The following is a 20,281-nucleotide window of genomic DNA, read 5'->3' as shown; positions in this document are numbered from 1 at the left end:
GGACTTGCAGAAGAAAGACGAGCAGATTGCCCAATGCCAAGGCTCGCTTGCTCTCTAAGGCGTGTAAGACAAAGTTGCGTGCGTGGTGTCCGCCCCAAAAGATCGGCCTCTCAGTTTTAGAGGCCAATGAAAGAGGCAGGAAGTGAAGGTGGGCAGGAACTAAAGATGATGGGCTTGGGAAGAAGCCAGTCAACTGCCAGGCGGGCTCCGTGAGTAGTAGGGATTGGAAGAGTTTTCATTGGAATGACAGGACAACAACCAACCAGAAGCTCGGACGTGCCTGGGCAAAGTCCTAGTGGGAGGAGGTAAGAAGTAGACAGGAATGGGATAGGATGAAGCGGATCAAAACCAATCAGAAATCAGGCGGGCAGCCAGGAAAGTTATGATTGGATTAACACTGAAAAGAGACGCGATAGGACGCAAATTGACGTGTATAAAAGCCAATTGAATGCCACGTGAGCTCTGAGGGCAAGAACCTGGAGTGGGCAGAGGAGAATTGGCCTCTGCCTCAGTCGTTCGGTCCAATGAGGTGGCGGGGGGGAGGTCAGGCACCGCCTCCACTTGGCCGATGGGCGTTACCAGAGCCGGGAGGGAACAGGGCTGTGCCAAGAGGAGTCCGTCGCCATTTTGGCCCTCCTCTGGGGACGTCTTTACGGTGATTAGGTAGCAACGCTTCAGCTGAACCGTGCAGCTCAACAAGTGTCAGGCGGAGCCAGTAGGCGCAGAGTTCTGCTTTGACAGCAAGCCTCGTTTGAGTCTTAATTTAACCGTTCTTAAAAGTACTTCCCGAGTCTCACCCCTTTAGGGGTGGGCGGAGAGGCAGGCGGATGCCTCTGAATGTGGTATAAGCCCTGTGGGTACAGGCGCAAGAACTCTGGTGAGAGTTCTCACACAGCCAGTTAATGCGCTGACCGATTTGCGAGGTATTTGTGAGACTCCAGCAAACGCCATTGTATTAAATTCTCCCAGTTTGGTGCTGGCTACTTAAGGCGGGTTAACTTTTCAAGAGCTTGCATTTGAAGCTAAACTATGTTGGAGAACCTCACATAATCAAGATCCTATAAGCCACTTTCTGCTGCCCCCTTAATTGTTAATACTCTGTAAGCAAAGCAAAATAGCAAAATAAAGTTCTTGCTTTTTGCAACTGCATAAAAGGACTTTTCCTGAATTTCTGGCCTCCCATTCTGCCTTTCCTTTATCCCAGTTTTTGTGGCGGCAGCCTGGGTGACTTGTCAATAACGTGACAAGGTCATTCCTTTTCTCACTTGTATGTTATATGTTGTCACTTCATTATCTACAGTTAAGCACTTGATACTGTCATGTTTTAAAGTCTGGATTCCCCGAAACTGAGGCTTCATGTTTCTCTGGGCAAGGCCAGAAGGTAAAAGCCTACAGAGTTAGGTGCCTAGGTCAGCTAGGTACTTTACATTCCTAATATCATTCTCATGAGGAAGCTATTAGTAAGTATTACAGGCTATTAGTAAGTATTTTGTAAATTGAGATATTAGTATTTTAATACTAATTAAGTTAATACTAATTAAGTTAAGAAATTGAGGCTAGGAAGTAACTTCCCAAAGATCACAAAGCTAATGAGTTGTGCCAAATTTCGACTCAGAATAATCCCACCGAAAGTCTTCTATAAGTTCTTAAATGAATAATGCTCAAAAAATTGAGCTTAATTTTTAAAATGGGCTTAATAAATTTTTTTTTTAAGAAAATACTTTTGTTACCTTCTAGCTTTAAAAAAATCCTGCACATACTTCCTGGATAGCTTACATGGTATCATCCTCTTTTATAACTTTATTACAAAACATCACATTACATTTCTATTACTAGCATCTCTAAGTCAAAGTTTCTCAGAATATCAGGGAATCTATCTGTATTCTCTGGACTGTTTTTTTAAAAAGGTAAGATTCCTAGACCCCATCTTAGGCCTAATAAATGATAGTCTCTGGAGAGGGACGTGAGAATACAATTCTTTCAGGTGATTAGTCCCTAAATCACAGTTTAAGAAGCACTAAAGGAAGAAACTTGAGAGAAGAAACTTCCAGAAGGAAAGAAACTTCCTGGAGGGAAGAAGCTGCATTACTCATCTTTGTAAACCAAGCTCTGGAGATTCCAACAGCTGTTTAGTGTATTTAGCAAAAGACCACACCCAAACTTGCTGAGAGGGGAGGAGGGAGGAGGAACTAAAACTGTGGCGCAGTCCTCTGAACATTTCTAATTTAATCCTTTCAACCAATGTAAGAAATTGTCATGCTCTTCTATAGATGAGAAACCTCTGAGGCGCCAATACTTTAAATTATGACTGTTTTGTTTAGTTTCAAAGCTTTTTTTTTTTTTTCCCCCCACCAATAGTTCTAAGCTAGTCTAAGCTTGAGATGGGAACTAGGGTTTGGTTTTATTCCAGGTAGTGAGAAAAAAGACCTAGCTTTAGACCCAGAAATTCAAGAGCCACGCTCCTTTACACAATACTCTCTCTTTGCTTCTCCAGGACGAGACAGAATTCAGAACCTGGCCTGTGAGGGACGTCCTCAACATAAGCTTGTTTATTAACAGTTTCTGAGAGCAAATGGACATGTCCAATTTATCTGTGAAAACCTGAACAGATTTTCTTTCGACTAAACAAACAAAAAGAATAGACTTGCTTTAAGTTTGTCTTCATAACCGTTTGTGAAATCATTTAAATAACTCCTAATGACTGTGTTTTAAAAAAGCCATGTGGATTGAGGGTTATCTTCATTCAAAACCACTCATAAGAACACAGGCATTGAGTGGTAACACTCCAGTGTGGTAATCGGTCTGCCCTGCACCTATTCAGGCTCCTCTTCCCTAACTGTCTACTACTCTTAGCCTTCACTTTGTTCTTTGTTGAAGTTTTCCGCTAAAACATGCTTTCTTGGGTCTCCAAAATTTAAAAGTACAGTTCACTGAGCTGGTCCTCTTTCTGGGCTCATAACTCTTCTCTTTGATAAAAACGAATTTTAATGCAATCTTTGCTAACTCCCCCCAGGTACTGTAAACTCTATCCACCATGCTCTTTTTACATACATCCATTAAAGGTATCTAAATATCACATCTCCAGTCAAAGTAATCTTGAGGGCGGGGGATGATGCCTTTTCACTATATATCCTCAAGGCCTAGGATATAGTTCACAGTAAACACTTGATAAATGAAAAGGGGAAGCCCAGTCCCCCAAATCCTGAATAGGTCTTCAGATAGTACAACCCCAAGGATTGATTCTCAGCCTTGGGTTGGTTGCCTTTTTCAAGTTAAACCTGATTTTGAAGATACTCTTTGATTTTAGCGATTTCCAATTTAGCAATCTGATAACAGGAATATTTTACAAATTAAAATATACAAATGATTCCAAACTCTTCTTTTATAACATCATTGTAAACTTCCCTCTTTGGTAAACTTTCAACAACAGCTGTTAAGAACAAAACACATTGACTAAAATTCTGTTTACTTGTCGTACCTACTCTAAGATAAAGAAGCTTAGGAAAGACAAATAATCTCTGACAAGAAAATAAAGTCTCAGAAAATAAACCTTGATTTTTCACATCATGCACATTTCAGGTCATTTACAAGGCAACTTGTGACTGGAAAAGCGAAATGGATCATCACACATCCCTCAGTCTTTTCAAGACCCTGAAAACACAGGTAACTAAGAACTCTTAACAAGTCAGGTTTCTTTGTTTGAGAAGCTCAGAACCTGTTGATGAGAAATTCAGGACAGGCTACAGATACTGTTTACTATTATTATTTGAAATGACTCAATCTGCATCTTTGCTGGATTTGTTTCCTTATCTGAGAAGCATTCAGGTTCATCCCTGCCTAGACTACCTGGTATTAAGAAGGCAACTAGGGCCAGTACAACTAGTCCTGGTCCGTGGCTCTGGTGGTCTTGAAGGTGCTGGAGAATAAAGAAAGGCTGGGGGGAGGGGTTTCTTTTTAGAGCTGAGAGGCATCATCAAGAACACTAGTTATTGCTGGAGCTGAACTCTGGCCCAACTTTCTGGAATATTCTTTTCTGAAGACTGCAAGAACACAGGCCTGACAGTAAACTCAGTTCACGGTCCCTGCTGCTTGAAGACCCTTTGGCAAATAAAAGCAGAGGTGGTTTAAGGGATGGTGAGAAAGAGGAAGAGAAACTGCCCAGAGACACGATCCATCTGCATTCTTGAGAGCTACAGGAGGCAAGCTGGAGGCACCCGAGAGGTTCAGAGAGGGGTCTGGACCCCACTGTGAAAAAGCCGCTTCACTGAACAGTTAAATCTGACCCCTAGGGACTCCAGCTTAAAACAAACACATAATCAAAACATTTCCCTCACCCCAAATATCTAACCTTTTCTGGCTCCTCTGCTCGCCAGTCGTGGAAACCTGTGCTTACTGCCAAGTTACCCTCACCAGTTACCCCCACCCCCACCCAGCCCCAGACCTCTGCACCCCAAGGATGACTGGGGTCCTGCCTGACAGCATTAAAAAAAAAAAAAAAGTTCCCTTTTTAACCAAAAATGAAGCAGTTTCCTTTTTTCCTTCCTCTCCTGGGACAAGAAGCCCTGAGTCCTCTCCAGAATCCAGAGCTGAGGAAAGAGCTAAGCCACCCCCCAGGTTCCCACTCCCAGTAAGGAGACTGGCCCCGACTGGCTCAACAGGTCTATAAAAAGGACCTACCCTCCCCGGGCGTCCAAAGCCCAGGCTGGAGGAAGGAAGGGGAGGGGACCGGAGGGGGCCGGCCTGGGGCTCGCCCGGCTTCCCCCTCCCACGGGGCCACTCTGAGGGCGGGCGGAGGGCCGGGCTGGGGGTGGAGGGAGCTGGATACATAAACAAACCCGCCTGGGCCACGAGGTGCCCTGAGGAGCGGGGTGGGGTTTGCCGGCCTCTGGGACCCAGTCTGGAGCTGGAAGACGGGTGTGGGCCGGGCCTGGGCCTCTCCACCCCCAGTTTCCGGCTAGGGGTGGACCAGCTGGCTCTCCCAACCGCAAACCCCTCCTTCCTGCTTTGCCCTCCCTCCCTTGAGCCCCAGAAGCCCGCTGAAGCTCCTAGAGGCCTAACACCTGACTTCTCCTCTCTGCTTCCGGAAGTTTTCACTGTCCCCCAGGCGAGTGGGTGGTTCCTGTTGGGGAAAGGCTCTGGCACTGCATGTTATGCCTTCTTGGGGTGCCCAGAGAGATGGTGGAGAGGGCAGGAGCTTCACAGGCTTTTGCTTCCAAGGGACGTTTTCCCACCGCTAGCTTGAGGCTTTATGCCTAGCCTAGAAGTAACTTTTGCCACAGCCTGACTTCTCTCTGCATTCCCCTCCTCCACCGTTGTAGGCGATCAGAGGTTCCTGGACAAAGGTCCCCGGGCATCTTCCACGAAAAGTTTAACCTTCACAGCTAGTAACTGATAGTTGTATATAGTATAGTGTCTCTTTCTTGTGTGTGAAAGTCACTCAGTTGTGTCCAACTCTTTGCAACCCCTTGGATTGTAGCCTGCCAGGCTCCTCTGTCCATGGAATTCTCCAGGCCAGAATACTCGCGAGGGTAGCCTTCCCTTCTCCAGGGGATCTTCCCCACCCAAGGATCACACCCTGGTCTCTCGCATTGCAGGCAGATTCTTTACCAGCTGAGCCACCCGGGAAATCTCTTTCTTACTGATTGGGAAATAAATTTAGGACTTAAGAAGTGTGTCCAACCAAGGTCTCAAGGCAGAGTGAGGTGGGACTCCCTGATGTAAATTTTTCTCTAGCATTTCTTTCCCAAAGTGTGGCGGCAGTGAACATTTTTGTATGTTTTCTTTTAATAAAATTTTAGAAAGAAATTGAACTACTATGAAGCCTGTCATTTCACAGGTGTTATTGTTTAAGATGAAGAAAAAATAAATGGTATACTATGGAACAAGGGGAACCTGATCATGGTAAAGATAAGAAGATGGTATGTGATGGATGGACCTAGAGATTATCACATTAAGTGAAATAAGCCAGATGGAGAAAAACAAATATCATATCACTTGTATGTGGGATCTAAAAATATGGTACAAATGAACATGTTTACAAAACAGAAATAGACTACAGACATAGAAGAAAAAACTTATGGTTACCAGAGGGTATAGTGGTGGGGGCGGGGGTGGGGAAGGATAAATTAGAAGTTTTGGATTAACATATACTCACTACTATATATAAAATAGATGAACAACAAGGACCTGCTATATAGCACAGAGAACTATACTCATCTTGTAATAACCCATAATGGAAAAGAATCTGAAAAAGAATATATATATACGAAACAGTCATTTTGCTGTACACTTGAAACTAACAAAATACTGTAAATTAACTAGACTTCAAAAAAATAATAAAAGAAGAAAGTAGAATGTGAATGATGACTAGAGAATCACATGGTAACATCCTGGTCTCACCATCTTAGTGCAGCTGTTTTTAAGAAGGATAAGGGAGAGGAGAAAGAAATGGCAACCTACTCCAGTATTCTTGCCTGGAAAATCCCATGGCCGGGGGAACATGGTAGGCTACAGTCCATGGGGTCAAAAAAAGGAAAAAAAAAAAAAGAAGGATAAGGGAGAATGAGGATACTTGAGTGAGGGACTAGTCCAGATGATCCACAAGGATTCTTCCAGCCCTGACATTCTAAACTTTAAAATCAGTCAAAGCATATTTAAAGCAGAAACTGCAAGTTAGAAGATAAGAAAAACTGAGCTAACAGAGGCAGGAATTTTCTGAGCCACACCACCACCACTACCGCCACCAAAGATTCCAGAGTAGAAGAGGAAGCTTCCTGCTCTACACAGTGGAGAGTGTAGGACACAGTGAACAGGTCTTGAAATGGTTCATCTCTCCTCGGTCCTGGGGAATTTTGCCTGGTTAGTCTCCTCATTTCTGCAAGGTGCACACAGTAGGGCTGAAAGGAAGAACTGCCAGTGTGGTATCCCTGTCCCAGAGGACTGGGCCAGTCCAGGCTGCCGGCATCAAGCTGATGATCCTGAGTGGCTCCTCCCTGACTTCAACCCACACTGTGTTGCCAAGGACAGCAACTACAGAGACTGGGGTCCAGTCGGAGCTCAGCCTCCAGATCCATAGATGGTTAACTGCCTGTATCCCCTCAGGCTTAGCTTCCCCCCAGCTAGCTTCAAAAACACAGAACTCCAGACCACCAGCCACGAGCTTTATGTGGCCTTGATGTAAAGCAATAAGAAGAACACTGCTTCACCTAACAAATATTCTTCCCTGAACCTAAGGAATTGTTTAGATCTAATTTCCAGTTTGCAGAAAATGTGGGGGCTGGAGGAACAAGGTAAGTGAAAACACAAAGAAACTAATTAGAAAAATTCCAAAGGCAATTTGGGGTGACTGTTTCTTCAACAAGTCAATGGCATGGAAAAGGAGGAAGAACTGCTCTTACTTAAAGGAGACTTAAGAGGCAAAACAGTCACAAGCAACATGATCTTACTTTGAACAAAACTACAACAGTGAAAAGATCTTTTGGGGACAGTTGGGAAAATTTGAATATGGACTATCAGGTCATATTAGGGAATGATTAATGGGAAAGACTGAAGTCAGGAGGAGAAGGGGACGACAGAGGATGAGATGGTTGGATGGCATCACCGACTTGATGGATGTGAGTTTAGGTAAACTCTGGGAGTTGGTGATGGACAGGGCAACCTGGAGTACTGCAGTCCATGGGGTCGCAAAGAGTTGGACACAACTGAGCAACTGAACTGAACTGAAGGAATGATTGTTAATTTGGGGGGAAACGTAAGAGCATTATTGGGATTATATAAGAACAAGTTTTTATTAGCAATGTATATTAAAGTATTTCAGGATTTAACTCAAAATGTCTGTAAATTATATTAAAATACTTTAAAAAAAAAAGAATAACTGAGGGAATTCACTAGTGGTTTAGTGGTTATGACTTTGAGTTTCCCCTACAGGGGCCAGGATTTGATCACTGGTCAAGGAACTAGGATCCCTCAAGCTGCATGATGAGGCCACAGACAAAAAATAATAAATAAATAAATACTAACTGACCTAAATGTGGCAAATATTAACATAATTACTTTTTGACCCCACTTCCCAAATAGTAATAATTGTTAAGTCCAGATGATAGTTATAGCAAATTATTTTTCTTCACCATTCTGATTTAAATGCTGTTTTAGTAATACAAACAGTTTTTAAACTAATAATAATAAACTTCCCAGTTTTAAATGTTTATTTTTATTATTTGGTTGTGTCAGATATTAGTTGTGGCACACGGAATCTTTTAGTTTCTGTATGTGGGATCTGGTTTCCTGACCAGTGATTGAACCTGGGCCCCCTGCTATGGTTTTTCAAGTAGTCACATATGGATGTGAGAGTTGGACCATAAAGAAGGCTGAGCGCTGAAGAATTGATGCTTTTGAACTGTGGTTGTTAGAGAAGACTCTTGAGAGTCCCTTGGACAGCAAGGAGAGCAAACCAGTCAATCCTAAAGGAAATCAACCCCAAATATTCATTGGAAGGATTAATGCTGAAGCTCCAATACTTTGGCCACCTGATGCAAAGAGCCGATATGTTTGAAAAGACCCTGATGCTGGGAAAGGTAGAAGGCAGGAGGAAAAGGAGACAACAGAGGACAAGATAGTTGGATGGCATCAGCGACTCAATGGACATGAGTTTGAGCAAGCTTCCGGAGATGGTTAAGGACAGGGAGGCCTGGCGTGCTGCAGTCCGTTGGGTTGCAAAGAGTCGGACATGACTGAGTGACTGAACAACCCCTGCATTGGGAACATGTACACTGACCACCAGGGAAATCCTCACTTCTCCTTTTATGGCTGAAGTCTCAGGCCCATGATCTTCTTTCCTTACTGCAGGAGTTCACCCTTTGGTTATTCTCTTTTGCCCCTGGTTTATCAGCCTATGGCATAGTAACAAAGACATGCCACCTCTTGCCATGTCCTCTTGTTTTGTTTATTTAGAAGAAGGGAGTAGAAATCTGAGGCTCCTCCCATGGTGCCTGTTTCGAATCCTTTTCTGGGTGGTGGTAGTAGAATTTGGGGAAGACACTCTTCCCCGCCCAGCAGCCACCCATGGTGAGCCAGTCAGCATCTCAGCATCTATCACACACTAACCCAGAAAAGTAAATGACTCGGGGGGAAAAAGATGGAGTGATTTCCTGAGGGGCAGGCTTCTGACCAAGGCTGAAGAGGGAGGCACTAAGCTGGAGAACTTCCTGCCTCCCAGCTTGTGTGATTGTCTCTCACCAAGGAATTTCCTGGTGGTCCAGTGGTTAAGACTTATCTGTTTTCACTGCCAGGGTCCCAGGTTTGATCCCTGGTCCGGGAACTGAGATCTCACAAGCCACGCAGCCAAAAATAAAAAATAATTGTATCCCCCACCATTCCCTGCTCCCCAGACGAAAGCCAGTCTCTCTGCTGTGCACTTTTATTCAGAGTTGAACATTTCTATACAATTTAGGGCTGTAGACACTGGGGAAGATGAAACAAAGGAGACATGGTCCTCCCTTAAGGAAATCATGGCTTAGTAGAGGAGGCTGACTCATACTCAGCTAATTATAACATCCTTTATAAGGCGTGTTTGCATGCATGAATGCTTAGTCCCTCAGTCATGTCTGACTCTTTGAGACCCCATGAACTGTAGCCCTCCAGGCTCTCCTGTCCATGGAGTTCTCCAGGCAAGAATACTGAGTGAGTTGCCATTTCCTCCTCCAGGGGATTATATCCTGTCTTACATGCAATGAAAGAGATAGGTACACAAAGGATCCTTTTTTGGAGGCCTACCTGTGAAGCTTGTGGGATCTTAGTTCCCCTACCAGTGATTGAACCTGGGCCCTCCGCACTGAGAATGAAGGGTCTTAACCATTGGACCACCAGGGAATTCAGAAAAGCATTCCATTTTAAGGGACCTTGTGCTCAGTTTTCTCCCCAACAAACTTGTACTCTCTCTTCAGACCTCTACCATCCTCAGTCATTGAGTCTCATCCTCTATCATCAGTCATTGAGTCCCATCAATCTTATTCCACAAATATCTCAATTTCATCCCTTCCTCCCTCTCCATATCCTTAGCCACTATCTTAGTTGGGTGAACCCAACATTGTTTACTTGTTACTACAGACAAGAATTCCTTATCTCCAAGGTGACCCTCTTCAAGATAGGCCCCAGGGAATCTTATATTGATAAGAAATAGCTCATCATCAGTTCAATTCAGTTCAGTCACTTAGTCCTGTCCCACTCTTTGTGACATCATGGACTGTAGCACGCCAGGCTTCCCTGTCCATCACCAACTCCCGGAGTTTACTCAAACTCAAGTCCTTCAAGTCAGGGATACAATCCAGCCGTCTCATCCTCTGTCATCCCCTTCTCCTCCTGCTTTCAGTCTTTCGCAGCATCAGGGTCTTTTCCAATGAGTCAGTTCTTCACATCAGGTGGCCAAAGTATTAGAGTTTCAGCTTCAGCATCAGTCCTTCCAATGAATATTTAGGACTGATTTCCTTCAGGATTAACTGGTTTCATCTCCTTGGAGTCCAAGAGACTCTCAAGAGTCTTCTCCAACACCACAGTTCAAAAGCATCAATTATTCGGCACTCAGCCTTCTTTATGGTTCAACTCTGACATCCATGCATGACTACTGGAAAAACCATAGCTTTGATTAAATGGACCTTTGTCAGCAAAGTAATGTCTCTGCTTTTTAATATGCTCTCTAGTAGGTTGGTCACAGCTTTTCTTCCAAGGGGCAAGCTGCAGTCACCATCTGCAGTGACTTTGGAGCCCAAACAATAAAGTCTGTCACTGTTTCCATTTTTTCCCCATCTGCCAGGAAGTGATGCGACCGGATGCCATGATCTTAGTTTTTTGACTATGCGACCGGATGCCATGATCTTAGTTTTTTGACTGTTGAGTTTTAAGCCAGCCTTTTCACTCTCCTCTTTCACTTTCATCAAGAGGCTCTTTAGTTCCTCTTTGCTTTCTACCACGAGGGTGGTGTCATCTGCATATCTGAATTTATTGACATTTCTTAATCTTGATTCCAGCTTGTGCTTCATCATCAGTACTAGTCAATCAAATCTTTTCAGGACTAAACTTTCACCAAGAGAGTAAAGCTCTCCCACTCAACTCTCATTCATAAAATAGGTGAAATGGTTTGCTCCATGCCATGCTATTTACACACACACAGATGTGTGCCTGAAGTGGCTTTCCTCTTCCTCGTAGCAGTAGTTCAAGAACTTACTTTCTGGGAATTCCCTGGTGGTCCAGTGGTTAGGACTCTGGACCCTCACTGCCAAAGGCCCAGTGGAGAGAAGTGAATTGGGTCTTGGAGTCACAGATCAAAGTTCATATCCAGGCTTAGAATGTATGTAACTTGAGGCAAGTAACTTCTTGGAGCCTTAATTGCTCATCTATAAAATGAGAATATTATTACTTATCCGAAAGAGTTGTAGAGAAATTAAATGGAAATGTAGTCAGTCTTTTTTGCTTTTGTTGTGGGGTTGGTTTCTTACTTTCTTTTTTTTTTTTTCAATCTGCTTGGTTTTTGTTTTTACTACCCAAGTAATACATGACATCAGGTCTTTGTATAAGATTTGAGACAGTCAGTTTGCTCCCATCATTAACCTACCCCCCACACATAATGGATAGTAAATATCTGGTTTTTTTAACTTTTTATTTTATACTGGAGCATAGTTGATTAAGGTGACTCAGATGGTAAAGAATCTGCTGCCATGCAGGAGACCTGATTTCAATCCCTGGATTGAAAAGATCCCCTGGAGAAGGGAATGGCTACCCACTCTAGAATTCTTGCCTGGAGAATCCCAGGAACAAAGGAGCCTGGCAGGCTACAGTCCACGGGAGTCACAAAGAGTTGGATGCAATTGGGCAACTAAGCACATAGTTGATTAGCATTGTAGGCACTGATTGTTCTGGTGTGAGAATGAAGACGCAACACTAAACAAAATAGAGAAGAACTTTTTTCTTTTATGCAGTTATTTGTTATGTTCACATATATTTTTTGTTGGTGGTATTTTTTTTTTGTTGTTGGTGGTGGTATTTTTTATGTAACCAGGTATTATAAATATTATTCTTTTTTTAAAAATAAATATTATTCTATAGCTTGCTTTTTTTTTTTTTTTACTTAAAATATGCCAAAGATCTTTTCATTAGTTTATTTCATTCTTGATTTTTCAAACTCTTCTAGAGCAAACATCTTTGTATTTGTGTATTTATTCCTATGTATGGGCTTCCCTGGTAGCTCAGCTGGTAAAGAATCTGCCTGCAATACAGGAGACCCTGGTTCAATTCCTGGGTCAGGAAGATCCCCTGGAGAAGGGATAGGCTACCTATTCCAGTATTCCTGGGCTTCCTTGGTGGCTCAGTCGGTAAAGAATCTGGCTGCAAAGCAGGTTTTGATCTGGGTTCGATCCCTGGGTTGGGAAAATCCCCTGGAGGAGGGCATGGAAACCCACTCCAGAATTCTTGCCTGGGGAAGCCCCATGGACAGACGAGCCTGGCAGGCTACAGTCCACGGAGTCTGAAAGAGTCAGACACAACTGATCAACTAAGAACAGCACGTGGCATTTCAGACAGGGGAGAGCTGGATAGCATAATGGTTCAGAGGACAGATTCTGGAGACAGGTGCAAATCCTGGCTCTGCAGCTATTATGACCTTGGGAAAGTCACTTAACCTCCTTTTCTTCCTTATCTATAAAATGAGGAAATAAGAGTATTTAGTGGGTGGAATGGTTGAGGTATGGTAGGAATCCCAGCACACAGTTAAGTATATGTCAGTATTATCAGTATGAAAGTAAGTGAAAGTGTTGGTAGCTCAGTTTTGTCCTACTTTTTGCGACCCCATAGGCTGTAGCCTGCCAGGCCCCTTTGTCCATGGAGTTCTCCAGGAAAGAACTGCAGAGTCAAGACATATCTAAAATTTTGATACATTGCCAAATTATCTTCCAAAAATATTTCCAGTTGCGCTCATATCAACACTGTGAAAGTGATAATTTCCCTGAATTCTCAACAATGTTTAAAATTGCTGTTGGGCCTTCCCTGGAGGTTCAGTGGTTAACACTCTGCACTTCCACTGCAGAGGCCAGGGATTCCATCCCCGGTTGGAGAATCAAGATCCCTAATGCCTTTAGACTAAAACATTAAAAAAAAAATGGTTGTCAATCTAACAATTCCATTATTGAAATTTGTTTTTTCCTAATTAATTGAGATTTACAAGAGCAGGTGTCTTTTCTGTTATTCTACATTTGTATTTTGTTCTCTGTGAGTTGTCCTTTATGTCCTTTGTCCATTTTTTTGTTGAATCGTTTGACTTAAGCTCTTATGTACATGCCATATTCTTTGTTAACAATATGTCATATGTTTTCTCCCTGTCAGTTGTCATGTTTTTGTTTGCTTGCTTTTGAAATAGAAGACGATCAACTTCAGTGAGGTATAATTTTTACACAATAAAATTCATTTTAAATGTCCATCTTGATGAGTTTAGACAAATGTATATAGCCATGTAACCATCACAATAATCAAGATATAGAACATTACCCTAAATAGTTCCTCATGCCCCTTCCCTTTGAACAATCCATGCCAACTCCTCTCTCGTCTCAGTCCCTGGGCAGTCACTGACTCGCTTTCTGACTTCTAGAATTGATTCTAGAAAAAATTATATCTGTCTTGTCTAGGGTTTCCCCAAAATATAATTGTATGCTATGTACTTACTTTTTTGCCCTAGCTTCTTTCTTCAACATGATGGTTTCAAAATTCTTCTACATTGTTGGGTGTATCAGTAACTTATTTGCTGTTATTACTTAAAAGTATTATGGTAAAGATATGTTTGACTTCATAAGAAACTGCCAAAAAAGAAAGAAAGAAAGAAACTGCCAAATTGTTTTCTAAAATTGCTGTCTTTTATCTTCTTTTAATTTTATTTATTTATTTATATTTATTTTTGGCTACAATGGGTCTGCGTTACTACACTGGGGCTTTTTCTGATTGCTGTGAGTGGCGGCTACTCTCTCGTTGCGGTGCGTGGGTTTTCATTGCTGTGGCTTCTGTTGTTGTAGGGCGCAGGTTCTAGAGCATGGGATTCAGCGGTTGTGGTACACAGGCTTAGTATGCCCCTTGGCATGTGGAATCGTCCTAGACCAGAGATCGAACTCATGTCCCTTGCATTGGCAGGCAGATTCTTAATCACTGGACCACTGGGGAAGTTCTATTTTACATTTTTTTTTTTTTTTTTACATTTTTAAATATACGTAAATACTAGATACTAACCCTTTTTAAAAAGTAGTAGACATATTTTCTTCTATCAGTTGCCTTTTAATTTTGTTATTGTTATCTATGCAATAGGACCTATTTTTTTAACAGATCAAATCCATCTTTCTTTTTGTACTTTGTGTGTGTGTATTCAATCACTCAGTCATGTCCAACTCTTTTCTACCTTATGAACTAGAGCCCACCAGGCTCCTCTGTCCATGGAATTTTCCAGGCAAGAATAGTGGAGTGGGTTGCCATTTCCTATTCCAGGGGATGTTCCCAATCCAAGAATCGAGCCCACATCTCTTATGTGTCCTGCATTGACAGGTGAATTCTAAAGGTCCATCTAGTCAAAGCTATGGTTTTTTTTTTTTTTTTTGGGAAGGTAACTAGTTCCAGGTACAAACTCCCGGATAACAGCAGGTATGCTGCTGCTGCTGCTAAGTCACGTCAGTCGTGTCCGACTCTGTGTGACCCCATAGACGGCAGCCCACCATGCTCCCCCGTCCCTGGGATTCTCCAGGCAAGAATACTGGAGTAGGTTGCCATTTCCTTCTCCAATGCATGAAAGTGAAAAATGAAAGTGAAGTCGCTCAGTCGTGTCCGACTCTTAGCGACCCCATGGACTGCAGCCTATTGGGCTCCTCTGTCCTTGGGATTTTCCAGGCAAGAGTACTGGAGTGGGGTGCCATTGCCTTCTCCCAAAGCTATGGTTTTTACAGTAGTCATGTATGGACGTGAGAGTTGGACTATAAAGAAAAATGAGCACAGAAGAATTAATGCTTTTGAACTGTGGTGTTGGAGAAGACTCTTGAGAATCCCTTGGACAGAAAGGAAATCAAACCAGTCCATCCTAAAGGAAATTAGTCCTGAATATTCATTGGAAGGACTGAGGCTGAAGCTGAAACTCCAATACTTTGGCCACCTGATGTGAAGACCTGACTCATTTGAAAAGACCCTGATGCTGGGAAAGATTGAAGGCAGGAGGAGAAGGGGACGACAGAGGATGAGATGGTTGGATGGCATCATCGACTCAATGGGCATGAGTTTGAGTAAACTCCGGGAGTTGGTGATGGACAGGGAGGCCTGGCATGCTGCAGTCCATGGGGTCGCAAAGAGTCGCAACTGAGCAAAGAGACACGACTGAGTGACTGAACTGAACTGAACTGAACCTGGGAAATCCTCAGGTCGCATTTACATTAGTATTACCAGCACCTGGACATGTGCTGGCACAAAATAGACCCTCAGTTAGTGTTTACTGAATGACCCAACAACAGTGAGTAGTTACACTGCCATTCCACAGGAGTTAGTAAATACAGTTCAATTCCAATCCATTTGCTAAGGCAAACTAGTCACAGAGGATGGATTTAACCATCAGTAAAAGACTCCAAGAGGAAGATCCCCTGATGTAGGAAAGGGCAACCCACTCTAGTATTCTTGCCTGGAAAATTCCAGGGACAGAGGAGCCTGGTGGGCTACAGTCCATGGGGTGGAAATGAGTCCGACAGGACTGAGCACACAAGACCTTGCCAGTTGTTGCCCTGCTGCTGCAGATCATCAGTGTGAAAAGACTCCAAGATATCATCTGCACAGGAGAGGCTGATAAGATTTGGGAACACCCAAATCTAATCTTGGCTCCACTGTATATCCACTGAGAGTATTCTTTAAAAAGTTCATCTGATTATACTACACTCGCCTGCTTAAACCTTTTCTAGGCTTTCAGCACCCTTGGGATAAAGTCTCCCAACTTTAACTTGGCCTCTAAGTCTCTGAGTCAACTGGGCTTCAAGTTTGGCCTCCATTTCCCCCTTCCCGTCCATACATGTTTTCAGTTCTTCCAACATACCATGATCTTCCCCGTCATTGTCCTACTTGCTACTCCTTCTGCCTGGAGCACTCCTCTCTCCCTCCGCCCCCAACTAACTTCTAGTGTTCTTTCTGCACTCAGTTTAACTCTTAACTCCTGGGGAAACCTTCCTTCTCCAATTCCTGAAACAGGAGTTTCTATAACCCTGTAATTATTCATTCAACTTTTGTCTTCCTCCCAAATTGTAAGCTCCACCAGAGAGAAGATGTGCTGTTCTTAACTTGCTTCTTTGTCTCCACTGTCTTCTAGGGTGCCTGACTCATAATAGACACTTGATGAAGGTTGAATGGATGAATGCATTACAGGTAAGCTGGGAGTAGGAGGAATTGTAGGATTCATTAAGAAGTCTGGATTTTATCTTGGGGGTAATGGAAGTCATTAAAAGATTTGGAGCAGAAGAGTAAAACATAAAAGGCTCAATCAGTCCCACTAGGCTGAGATGAAATATTCAGATAATCGAACAATAGAAATTGCACAATGATTACACACGTAAAAAGTGTTAGTCACTCAGTGGTTTTTTTTTTTTTTTTAATTTTTTTATTTCTTTGGCTGCATTGTGTAGCATGTGGGATCTCAGTTCCCCCACCAGGAATTGAACCCTGGTCCCTGGCATTTAGAGCACAAAGTCTTAACCCCTGGGCCACCAAGCAAATCCCAGTCACTCAGTGTTAAAGTGTTAGTTCGATTCTTTGTGACCCCATGGACTATAGCCTGCCAGACTCCTCTGTCCATGGACTTCTCCAAGCAAGAATACTCGGGAAAAAAAAAAAAGAATACTCGAGTGGATTGCCATTCCTTTCTCCAGGGGATCTTCCTGACCCAAGGATCCAACTCAGGTTCCCCATAGTGCAGGCAGATTCTTTACTGTCGAACCACTTTTCACTTTCTTTTTCTTTTCTTTCAGATAATTGGACAATAGAAATTGCACAGAGATAAACACATAAGGAGACCCTAATCTAGCCTGGAAACCCTGAACTGAGTTGGAGTTCATGATTCTTAACTTACCTGTGGATCTTTTAAAAACCACTCATACAACAAAAATAAAAAAATAAAAAATAAAAACCACTCATACGTGACCCCACTCCATTCCAATTATATCAAGTACCTCTGGGGTTGGTTGAGGCTCAGATATCTATACATTATTTTCAAAGTTATTATAAAATATTGATTATATTCTCTGTGCTGTGTGTTACAATCCTGTGACTTATTTATTTTATAACTGATAGTTTGTACCTTTAGGTATCCTTTGCCTCTGGTAACCACTAGTTTTTTCTCTGTACCTGTGAGCCTCTTTCTGTTTTATTTGCCTGTTTTGTTTTTTAGATTCCACGTATAAGTGAAAACATGCAATACTGGTCTTTCTCTGTGTCTATATATTTTTAAGGCTCGTAAAGTCATTTCAATGTGAAGCCAGAGTTGGAAACTAGTTATAAGGATATTTCAGAGAGAGAGCAAAGGCAAAATAGCTAAGTGTTGCTAGACACTTAAGTTCTAGACATAGAGAGACTTGGACTTTATCTTCTAGATTATGGAGAATTTTGAAGTATTTTAAATGGGAAAATGAGAGTCCAGAACATATAATTATCAATTTTTTTCAATCTAGGTGCAAAGAGTCAATAAGCTAATCATATTTTTTGGTTCATAGTGAAATAGGAAGGAAGACTGTAGGGCACAATCTTTAAAAGAATGACATATTATAGCTATGAGGTTAGAGATATGTTGTAGGAAGGGGGACCCCTTCCAGGGCCCCAAGAGTGGGCTCTTGCCTAACACTCGGAAAAGAATTGTCCAAGGACACACACTTGCTGACAAAGCAAGAGACTTTATTGGAAAGGGCCCCCTGGGTGGCGAGCAGTAGGGTAAGGGAGACCAGAACTACTCTGCCTCCTGGCTAGCAGTCTCAGGTTTTATGGTGTTGGGATTAGTTTCTGGATGGTCTTTGGCCAATCATTCTGAGGCAGGGTCCTTCCAGGTGGTGCATTCATTACTCAGCCAAGATGGATGCCAGCCAGAAGGATTGGAGGAGGTGATCAGACACGTGGTGTCTTCTTTTGACCTTTCCTGAACTCTTCCTATTGGTGGTGGCTTGTTAGTTCCACGTTCCTTACCAGGACCACCTGTCATAAAATAGCTCACACAAATGGTTACTATGGTGCCTGGCCAGGTTTGGTGGTTTCAGTCAGTGTGCTTCCCCTAACAGATAGATGGGCCCCTTCCTGGCCAGCTGATGTTTGTCAAGTGAAGTAAAATTAAAGCTTTGTTCTCACCCAGACACTTCAAGGACAAAGCTAGTGGCAGAAGCTGAGCTCTGCTGGAATGAATAGATAAGATGAGCACTCCTAAGATCAAGGAAACCTTCCCTGTCTACACACTCAGGAAGGCTCCTTGAGGGGTCAGAAAGGGAGGCAGTGCAACCCCATAATAAGTGTGGACATACCCACAGGCCTCTGCAGTGGGATCCATTTTAACAAAAAGTTGCAAATGTATATTGGGGAGAAATCCTAGAACAGATTAGGTGCGAAAAAAGAAACAAGATAATTGACCAAAGGTAAACAAAAACCTTGGAAGGACTATCTTATATAAAGGATTTTTTATTTTTTAAAGAATATTTTTATTTATTTATTTGACTGCATCAGGTCTCAGTTTGAGTAGGCCGGATCCTTTAGCTGTGGCATGTGGAACCTAGTTCCCTGACCAGTGACTGAACATGGGAACCTTCACTGGGAGGGCAGAGTCCTAGCCACTGGACCACTATATAAGTCCCAATATAAGGTAAGTCCCTATATAAGAGATTTAAAGCATCTCTTGGGCTTTCCTGATGGTCCAGTGGCTAAGACTCTGCACTCCCAACGCAGGGGGCCCATATCTAATCCCTGGTCAGGGAACTAGATCTGGCATACCACAACTAAGTTTCCATATGCTGCAACTGAAGATGGAAGATTTCACGTGCCGTAATTAAGACTCAGTGCAGCCAAATAAATAAAAAAAAATTTTAAATAAATCACCTCTTTACTGCACTCCACCTCATCAGACAGGATGCCCATACATTTCTCTCTGGATGTGTATTACTGCCTTGCTTTTTACTTAAATAAAACAATCTTCTTTTTAGTGTGTTCTCACACTTGTAATGTGTCTCTAATGATGAAGTTTTTACAATTTTTGCCTGCTTGAAACATTTTTGCTTTCAAACAGGGGAAAGAGCCGGGGCCACTTTGCTTCTAGCCTCTAGCCCTTGGTGGTTTAGTAGCTAGGATTCCTGGTTTTCATTGAGGCTGCTGCTGCTGCTAAGTTGCTTCAGTCGTGTCCGACTCTGTGCAACTCCATAGACGGCAGCCCACCAGGCTCCCCGGTCCCTGGGATTCTCCAGGCAAGAACACTGTAGTGGAACTGAGATCTCTCTTCAGGACTGCTCACTGTAGTTTCTTCAAGATCGATTAGAACCAAAGAGGTTCAAGATAACAGAAGATGTAACATCCAGTAGACCTTAGGCCTCATTATACGCTCATTGTAATACCTTTGTTGTTCTTGTCGTTCAGGCGTGTTGGACTCTTTGCAGTCCCATGAACTGCAGCACACCAGGCTTCCTGGTCCTTCACTATCTCCTGGAGTTTGCTCAGACTCATGTCCATTGAGTCAGTGATGCCATCCAACCATCTCACCTTCTGTTGCCCCCTTCTCCTGCCCTCAATTTTTGCCAGCATCAGGGTTTTTTCCATATGTAATACCTTTTAGCATATGCTAAATGACACACCCACCAGTGGCATGACAGCTCTGAGGCCAACCATGAAAGGCCACAAGTGGGTGGTGGCCCGATTCCTAGAAATCTCCGCCCCTTCCCTGAACTAACTGGAATAATCCTCCCACTCAGCCTGTGTTCTGGCTGGGTTTGAGTTCCGGCCTCTGGGTTCAAGTCCCATTTGAGGTGCATGTTTTTTCAGTAGTACACTATTGTGACAGTTAATAAAGAGAAACCTCATTCAAAATGGAGTCTGGAAGTGAGAAGAGGGAGCTCTCATACCCTATCACTTACTATTATCAGCAGGAGGAAGAGTTTCTCCTTGCCCAGCAACAGCTCAGCCAATGACAAGCCACAGCACTCAACTCCCAGCGTCCCTCAATAGACTCTTTGTAACAGGCCCTCTCTATAAAGTAGGGGTCCTCTCCTCTGTAGTT

The 20,281-nt window shown here is 43.0% G+C and overlaps 1 long non-coding RNA gene across 1 annotated transcript; it reads left to right on the top strand.

The window, feature by feature from the left end:
* Nucleotides 1–46: 46 nt before the first annotated feature.
* On the top strand, nucleotides 47–17,168 carry LOC122427133. Its single transcript, XR_006265361.1, has 4 exons — nucleotides 47–305; nucleotides 3,580–3,663; nucleotides 16,358–16,413; nucleotides 17,013–17,168. It is a non-coding gene; the product is annotated as an uncharacterized LOC122427133 (long non-coding RNA).
* Nucleotides 17,169–20,281: the final 3,113 nt, after the last annotated feature.

This window comes from Cervus canadensis, chromosome 25 (genome assembly GCF_019320065.1).
Source record: "Cervus canadensis isolate Bull #8, Minnesota chromosome 25, ASM1932006v1, whole genome shotgun sequence".
In the NCBI taxonomy this organism is placed as follows: domain Eukaryota; kingdom Metazoa; phylum Chordata; class Mammalia; order Artiodactyla; family Cervidae; genus Cervus; species Cervus canadensis.
The sequence above is the reverse complement of the archived record's forward strand: the minus strand, read 5'-3'. Positions and strand labels throughout refer to the sequence as shown.